General features: G+C 40.6%; 1 pseudogene; it reads left to right on the forward strand.

Annotated features, from left to right (window-relative positions):
• Positions 1-5,570, forward strand: part of LOC102483368 (tubby-related protein 3-like) — a 21,866-nt pseudogene extending 16,296 nt beyond the window's left edge.
• Positions 5,571-7,920: the final 2,350 nt, after the last annotated feature.

Consider the following 7,920-nt stretch of genomic DNA (forward strand, 5'->3'; position numbering starts at 1 on the left):
CTTGTGCTTGCCAGACAGACAGAGACAGAGAGACAGAAAGTGAGAAATCACCCCCCGGGGGGATGGCCACGCCACAATCCCTTCTCCTCCATTCTCCTCTCGGGATCTTGGGCACGCACGCACACGCGCCCAGTGTGAGTTCAAGCCACCGGGTCTGGAACTCGAACTGCTATAGAATACGTGAGAGTCCAGCGACATAGCCATTACGCTAACTGCTGATCCCAACCTGAAAATATTTATATAACACAAGAATGATGACAGTAAACTCATACTAATTGAAAAAAAAAAAGATATACACGAGGAAAAAAATAAGAGAACGATACAATCAAGGATATAATGAGACAGTATCTAAAAAATGCGACTCCACGTCCTCAGCCAGTGGAGGGAAGGATAGCAGCAGGAACAGAGATGCTGAAAAATTCTGGCAAAGGAAAGCACAATTTCTTCCTCTCATCTTCTTGCTCTCTCTCACGCACACAGAGTCAAGTTTTTATTCAATGACCATTGCGAATAAACCAACACACAAAAAAACAAATAGAGATGTGTCCTGGCTGAACCTAAATTAAGATTGGAAGTGTAAGGCCACGAAAATGGCCCTTGCCTCTGCAACCAGCATTCTCTGACTCATAAATGCAGAGACAGAAATGGAGAGAGAAGAGAGGTTGAAAGAAACTCTACACCTGAGTAATTTACTTGCCGCAGAAAGTGATCTGAATAAAGGAATTGGGGGAATAAAGAGAAAAAGGATATAAAATATTAGTTGGGGGACCAGTGGATGGCATAGCTTTTATGTCACTGGACCCCCACATGGTGACCATGGTTTGAGTCCCATACCTAAAGACTTGAAGTTCATGCTGGATACATGTGCATGTGTGCCCAAGATCCCATGGGAAAAATGGAGAAAAAGGGATTGTGGCATGGTCATTCCCTCTGGGTGGTTGAGGGGAGTGATTTCTCACTTTCCCTCTCACTGTGTCTCTGTCTCTTTGTCTGTCTCTCTCCAGTGAGCACATGCACCCGAAGTCAAAAATCTCTAGAAAACAATTACTTGGAAAATTATAATCTAAATCTATCATTAATTTCATTTAATTTAATTATAGCCATCAAACTGTGAATTTAAAAAAGGATAAAAAAGTATAATTAAGGAAAACATTCAAATATAATCTAATCTTTAGAGGTCACTCTAGAAACTCATAGCAAAGTGATATGTTGGCAAGCTTCTGAGGAAATGAAAAAGCTTATATTGAAAGCTGTGCATTCAAAAATAAATATTTTTGTTTGTTTTTGGAGAGGTTTTTGCTATAGGGCACATGCGCTCACCAGACAGAGAGAGAGAGACAGAGAGACAGAAAGCGAGGAATCACCCTCCAGGGGGGATGGCCACGCTGCAATCCCTTCTCCTCTGTTCTCCTCTCGGGATCTTGGGCACACACGCACACGCGCCCGGCGTGAGTTTTAAGCCACCGGGTCCGGGACGTGAACCGCAGTTGACTACATGGGAGTCCAGCGACATAACCATTATGCTAACTTCTGGTCCCCAAAAATAAATATTAAACAAAGCATTATTATTGAAGAAATCCTATGTAACACACTGTATTAATTTGACTTTAAGTCTTCAAAACCTTTATATGATCAATTACTATTATATGCTATTTTATAATATAAACAATAATTCAAAGACTGGCATTAATAGAAACTTTGTATGTGTTAGATTAACTTTGTGTTGATTTACTGTGTGTTAGATTTACTATGCTGTGTAAATACAGCAAAGTGCTACATTTATTTAATCCTCATAATTCTAGAAGAGAAGCATTATTACCACTATTACCATATCACAAATAAGAAAATTGGCATTGAGATCCTAAGTGGTTTTTCTAAATTCAAACAGTGAAAAAGGAAACTTTGTTCCTAAACCCACAGCTATATGGCATACAATCCCACGTGCTTAACCACTCTTTGCCAACTTCTTGCAGAAACAGACCTCCAAAAATGTTCACTAACATTAAATACTAGTTAATATGTTGTTCCAGTGGAAAACAAAAAATTTTCCTATAGAATTCAGTAACTTTTTATGAATGCAAATCTTCTATGAACCTCTACAAAAAAAATAATTTTGGCTATTTTCTTGACCCTATTCTCTTTCAAAAAGACAATCTCTGCAAACTCTAGGTTTAATTTAAATTCCACTTAGGTTGAAAGAGGTTTGCCACTCTCCTGAGTACTACTATTCCTGGTGTGGAATTGCTGACCTAGTTCTAAAGTAAGGTATAAATTCACAGAATTCAAGTGTAGTCTTTAAAGAAAGTATGAAATTATTGTTCATGTCCCATTTATATAGAATGCTGACCTTTTGAATTAATCATTTCTTATTGTAAATTTTTAACAAATAAAAATAATTGGGTTTATGCATTAACAACAATGATCCATCCAACTTCAGCAATAGGGATTTTGGGGGTGTTTTTCTTTTTGGTCTTTTATCCTGAGTATCCACTTGGATCTAGTCTTATTTTATGGTATTTATAAGAAAAACTATTTAAAGGAATATTATAGAATTTAGAAATGATCACAAAATTTTATCTAAAATTACAAAAGATAAAAGTACTAAATGATAAAACCATCAGAGTTGAAGTTGCAGCCATCTTAGTTTGGTACAAATTAATTAAAAATAAATTAATTAAAAACAATAAGATCCAATGTAATTATATAAGAGTTTTGTGTTAAATAAAAACGATGGACACATCATGAAATTGATTGAGGACCAACAGGTGGCATGGTGGTTAGGGCAGCTGGATCCCACATGCTGACCACACAGTATGAGTCCCAGACCCAGTGGCTTGAAAAACACACTAAGCATGTGTGTTTGTGTGCCCAGATTCCCAAGAGGGAAATGGAGAAGAGATTGCAGCATGGCCATCCCTTGTGAGGAGTGATTTCTCACTTTCTTTCTCTCTCTCTGGTGAGCATACACCCTATAACAACAACAAAAGAACAAAGAAAATAATTAAAGGAAGATGTAAAAGCCTAAGTTCTAGAAAGGGTGATTGCAAAGAATAGAAATGAATAGAAATCCTCTAGATCTAGCTTAATGAACAAACAGATTTATGTAAAGGTACATATGCAAATGCCATGGGCATTCAAAGACAGAAAATGAAGAACAGCCAGACCAAAAGGATCTCAGAAATGAAACTGGAAGAGCAGAAATAAGACATCTCTGTCTCTCAGCAATCACCCTTTCACCAGCATCCAACATGGGCATAACCCAACACAGCCACGCTGTCTTCAGTGCACACCTCAGTGATGTTAAGCACCTGCTATCTAGAATGAGTCCAATTTTCAGTTGTCTCAGCTGTAGATTGTTTGCTCCTGAGCGGGCATTCCTTGCACGGCACTAGCTATGGCATCAACTTCAACCAAAAGGCAAATTTAAAGAAGGACAACTTTGACAGGAAGAAAGCACTAAAGTTCACGGTTACATCTACTTCTACCTTCCTAAAGGACAATAGGAACAAAAAGTAAAACACAGGCATTAGCCTTTATATTTAAAGTTCAAATAAGAAAAATAGAAATGTTTTTCAGTGGCATATGAAACCTGCCCAAATGCAGAAAAATTCCCTAACCAATTTACTTGGTCAAATGTTTTCCAATTTTTTTCAGCCAGATAAAACATTTAATTTCACTTTTAGATTATTAAAAATTGACAACCAATATTTAATAATGCTTTGACTTTGATTTTTCAATCTAACAAAGGCTATCTAAAATAACTAAATTTAATCACTTTAACATACTGATGTTCAAATGGACATGTTTCTGGGTAATGTGGAAATAAAGGACACAGGTACAGTGAGGTCTCAGGGTCTGGAAATGTGACCCCAACTTGGTGGCAGATGTGGAGGCATTGCACTGCCGACCTGGGCCCTGTGGAGGGACAGGTGCCCTGTGATATTTGGTAATGTTGAGTAATGTAATAAAGCACTGCTGTTTATGATGCCTTCGAAGATGAATCCGTGAAGCTTCACCAGCTGAACCTAGATAACCAGAAAGTACTGCTGAAGAAGAAGCAGAGAAAAAAGTACCTTGAGCCACTCATGGTACATTGAAATCCAGAAGCCAGGCTATGCCAGTCAAAGTCAAGAGGCAGTAAGGAAGAAGCTGGGAGAAGCTCACTCCTCAGAGGGATGTCATTCTACAAAGCATTGACAGTTCCACTGTCTTCTTGAAGGCAGATGCCCAAGATTTAGAAACCAAGCTTCAGGTTCTCAGTCGGCTCTTCTACAGCAGGTGATCCTGGAAGACATGTTGATAGGAAAAACATACTGGATACTGCTCCCAAGCCAGACCTCCAGAAGATTCTCCGAAAGTATGGTATCTCTGATTGTTTCAACCTCAGTGAAGAGACTAATGGCAAGGAGTAAGAAGGAAAAGAAAAAAAAAAGAGATCCCATTCGCCACATTTAGAAAAGGAAAGTCAGAAAAGAAGAGAGACAGTTCTGCATTTAACCAGCTGCCCAACAGGCTGATAAGTAGCTGGTAGAAGTAGAAAACTTAGAAGACTTGGCATATAGCTCCACCCCTCAAGGAGTCACAGGAAAGTATCAGATAACCAGGGATTAAAAAATAAAAATAAGGGAACCAGCAGTTAGCTTAATGGCTATGTCGCTGGACTCCCACGCAGTCGACCGTGGTTTGCGTCCTGGACCTGGTGGCTTAAAACTCATGCCGGGCACGTGTGCGTGTATGCCCAAGATCCCGAGAGGAGAATGGAGGAGAAGAGATTGCGGCATGACCATCCCCCCTGGGGGGTGATTTCTCGCTTTCTATCTCTCTGTCTCTCTCTGTCTGGTGAGCGCACGCGCCCTATAGCAAAAACCTCTCAAAAAAAAATAATAATAAAAATAAATAAAAATAAAAATGACCAGGTCTCTTCTCCACCTAATATCTGTACTTGGAGAAAGACAAAAATTGGAACATATTTCTTCTTACACATAGAAAGCAGAAAAATAACAGAACACTGAACTAATTTATCTCCACTGATCCAAAAGATTTCTCTCATAAAGGGGAAACTCAGATCCAATCTCATGGGAACCAAGTTCAGTTTATGATCATGGTGTCAGGCAGTCAAGGCCCAGGATCTGATAGAGAAGGTTCATGTACAGCAGGAGCTAGTCACATCTGTTAAACACATGTACTTGAATTTAAAGTTCCTAGAAATATGTCTGCGATCATTCTGGGGTAAACAGGAATCATGAACAGATCCCATTTCAACCATGGAATGATGAGAGCTTGCTTTCGAAATGACAAAACAAAGCCATGAAGAACCGGACTGAACTGCACAAGGCCTCAGTCTAGAACGACGACACTCAGTCCTACATCCTGAACTCCCATGGCTAGGTCACCCAGCCATCTGTGAAGAACTTTCAGATAGTCCACAAAAATGACCCTGACTCTATAGTCATGCACTTTGGACCTGCGGCAGAGGACATGCTCACAGTGACTACAGCTACCCACTGTGAACACTGTAGTCCTTTGCCATTGGACTCTCTAGCTTTGACAGAAAGCTAGTGTGTGAATGAGTGAAAAGGCAAGCACAGCTAGGCTTTCTCACTTCAGACCTTGCAGAACAGAGCTACAGCACTCGCCCTTGTCTTGGAATGTGAAGAACAAGTCTGCACCATTTGAAGCGATCCTAATGTACGTATGCATATGTGTGTGTATAAATATGTACACACATGCACACACACTGTGGGATTTATAGACTCAGTCAGGGGTCACAGCATAGCATGGATGAGATTATTTAAAGCACAGAGAGGCATTTGTCTAAAGTACATTGGTGATTCTCGAAGTTATCATCCCACAGACCCTGTGTCCCAAAACTAAGATTTCCTAATTCTGGGAAACCTGTAACAGAATCAGATTCTAAAATACTTTGGTCTCTTCTTGAAAGAGAGATTGCTCTCCTAAATTGCCTTTAGTCTCTAGGGCAGGGGTCTGCAAACTTTCTGTAAATGGCCGGATATCTCTCTCACAACCACCCAGCTTTCCTTTTGCAGTGCAAACACAGCCGCAGACAATCACAAGCAAACAAACATGGCTGTGCTCCAATGAGGTACGGGCCATGTGAGCTGTAGTTCGTCAGCTCTGCTCCAGGGGCATGCATGAACTCTGTGAGCTCAAGCATTCTCTTCAATATCATGAAGTCGTATGACTGAGTAGTGAGCATCTGGAAGAAGCAGTAGCCCCACAGATTACATCTAAAGAGGTGCTCATGCTACATCTACTGTTACATAGCTTTTACTTGTTTTGGTGACAGTGGTTTCTAGATTATTACACACCATTAGGACTGGGAACACCCAAAGATAATGATAATTTTGCATCCACGTAGGTAACTTCATTCTGCTGTCCCCAGCAGTGTTTCCTTGGGAGAAGTCAATGTCAGCCACTTTATCTCCCTAAAGGAATTTATGTACACTACGAAACAAATCTAGAACTGTGTTTTCCTTCCCAGAGGGAGTGTGCTATTTGCTTCCTGGAGCTGGCTTGTTTTTCTCAGGCATGGGGAGGTACAAGCAGCATGGGCCTTTTCCCCCTTGCTTCCCTTAGAGCAGGTTGGCTGGCTCTAATATCAGAGTGGCTGTGGCCCATCTGTGATCAATAATATGAGATTCTTACATAATTTTTTTCATTTTGGTCGAGGTTGAGGTGACTTTGGTTAAGACTGAGAGTAATTTGGAAACTGCCTCACTTTCACCTGGGGCGAGAGTGCAGACAGACACACACACCAACAGATAGTGTGAGAGCTGAGAACACTTGTACGCAGAAACTCAGCACTGTCATTATGAAAGGCAGGTGGCGGCAGAGGCTTTGGGAAGGACCGGATGGATGTTCTGAGCTTTTGAGACCTTCCTCAGCAGAGCTGTGACCTCTCATCTTGATGCAGATATCATCAGCTCCCTGAAGCCCGGAGCAGAGCAGGGCAGAGCACACTCCTGTCACTTCACCTCACTGGTCAAAAGATTTTTGCCAAGTTTTTCAGATTATTAGCACCTTCCTACAAATCACGTCACTCAAATCACAGTATCTGAACTCTTGAGAATGCAAGAATGTTGTGAGTTCTATATTCAGCACTTTTCGACTCCCAGGCCTTTGCACACTGAGGCATATGCTAGCTCCGTGTGAGGAATCGGCCACTGCTCCATTGATTGCTTCCTTCTGTGGGCTCCCTTGTCATCCTTGCTTTCTGTGCTCATTGCTCCACCTCAAGATCAGGGACAAAAAAGGCTCTTTGTTCATCCCCACTGACAAGTCTTCTCTGCATTGTCTCGACATGACTGCTGCCATTGCAGCTGTGCTTCCCCTCAAGTGCCTCATTACAGTGGTGCTCTTCAGCCCTCTGGACCGCCATCCCCTTGTCCTGAAGGGCTGCTGAACAATCTGCTTTGCTAAAAATAGGAAGCGGCCATTGGTTTTCAGTCCCAGCATATGACGGTGTCTGGGGCAAAGACCCTGCCCTACGGCCCTGCCCTAGATGTTCTCTTGCCTCCTTCTATCATCTCTGGCTCTGAGACGTACAGACTATGGTTTCTTTACTTCTGCTGGAGTGTGCTGATGATTGAGTCTACATAAGTCGTATCTACACCTTTTGTATGCTACAGAAATAAAAGGTCATTTTTTAAAGAAATAATAAACACAAAATTATGTCCACTAATTTTAAAGTATTTATGTGATATCATGAGAGCAAGATTTCATTTTTAGTTCAATAATTAAAAAAAAGTGTAACGAAATTTATATTATATTGAGTTTCATTAAATGGACTCAAAAGGTATCATTTATTAATTAAAAAGTAAAATTTCATAATACCTTGTAGGTTTGCCTTCCAGGTATATTTCTAATATTTATTTTTCCAACCATGTATGTATAATATTA

Source organism: Tupaia chinensis, unplaced genomic scaffold, assembly GCF_000334495.1.
Source record: "Tupaia chinensis unplaced genomic scaffold, TupChi_1.0 Scaffold000322_1, whole genome shotgun sequence".
Classification (NCBI taxonomy): Eukaryota; Metazoa; Chordata; class Mammalia; order Scandentia; family Tupaiidae; genus Tupaia; species Tupaia belangeri.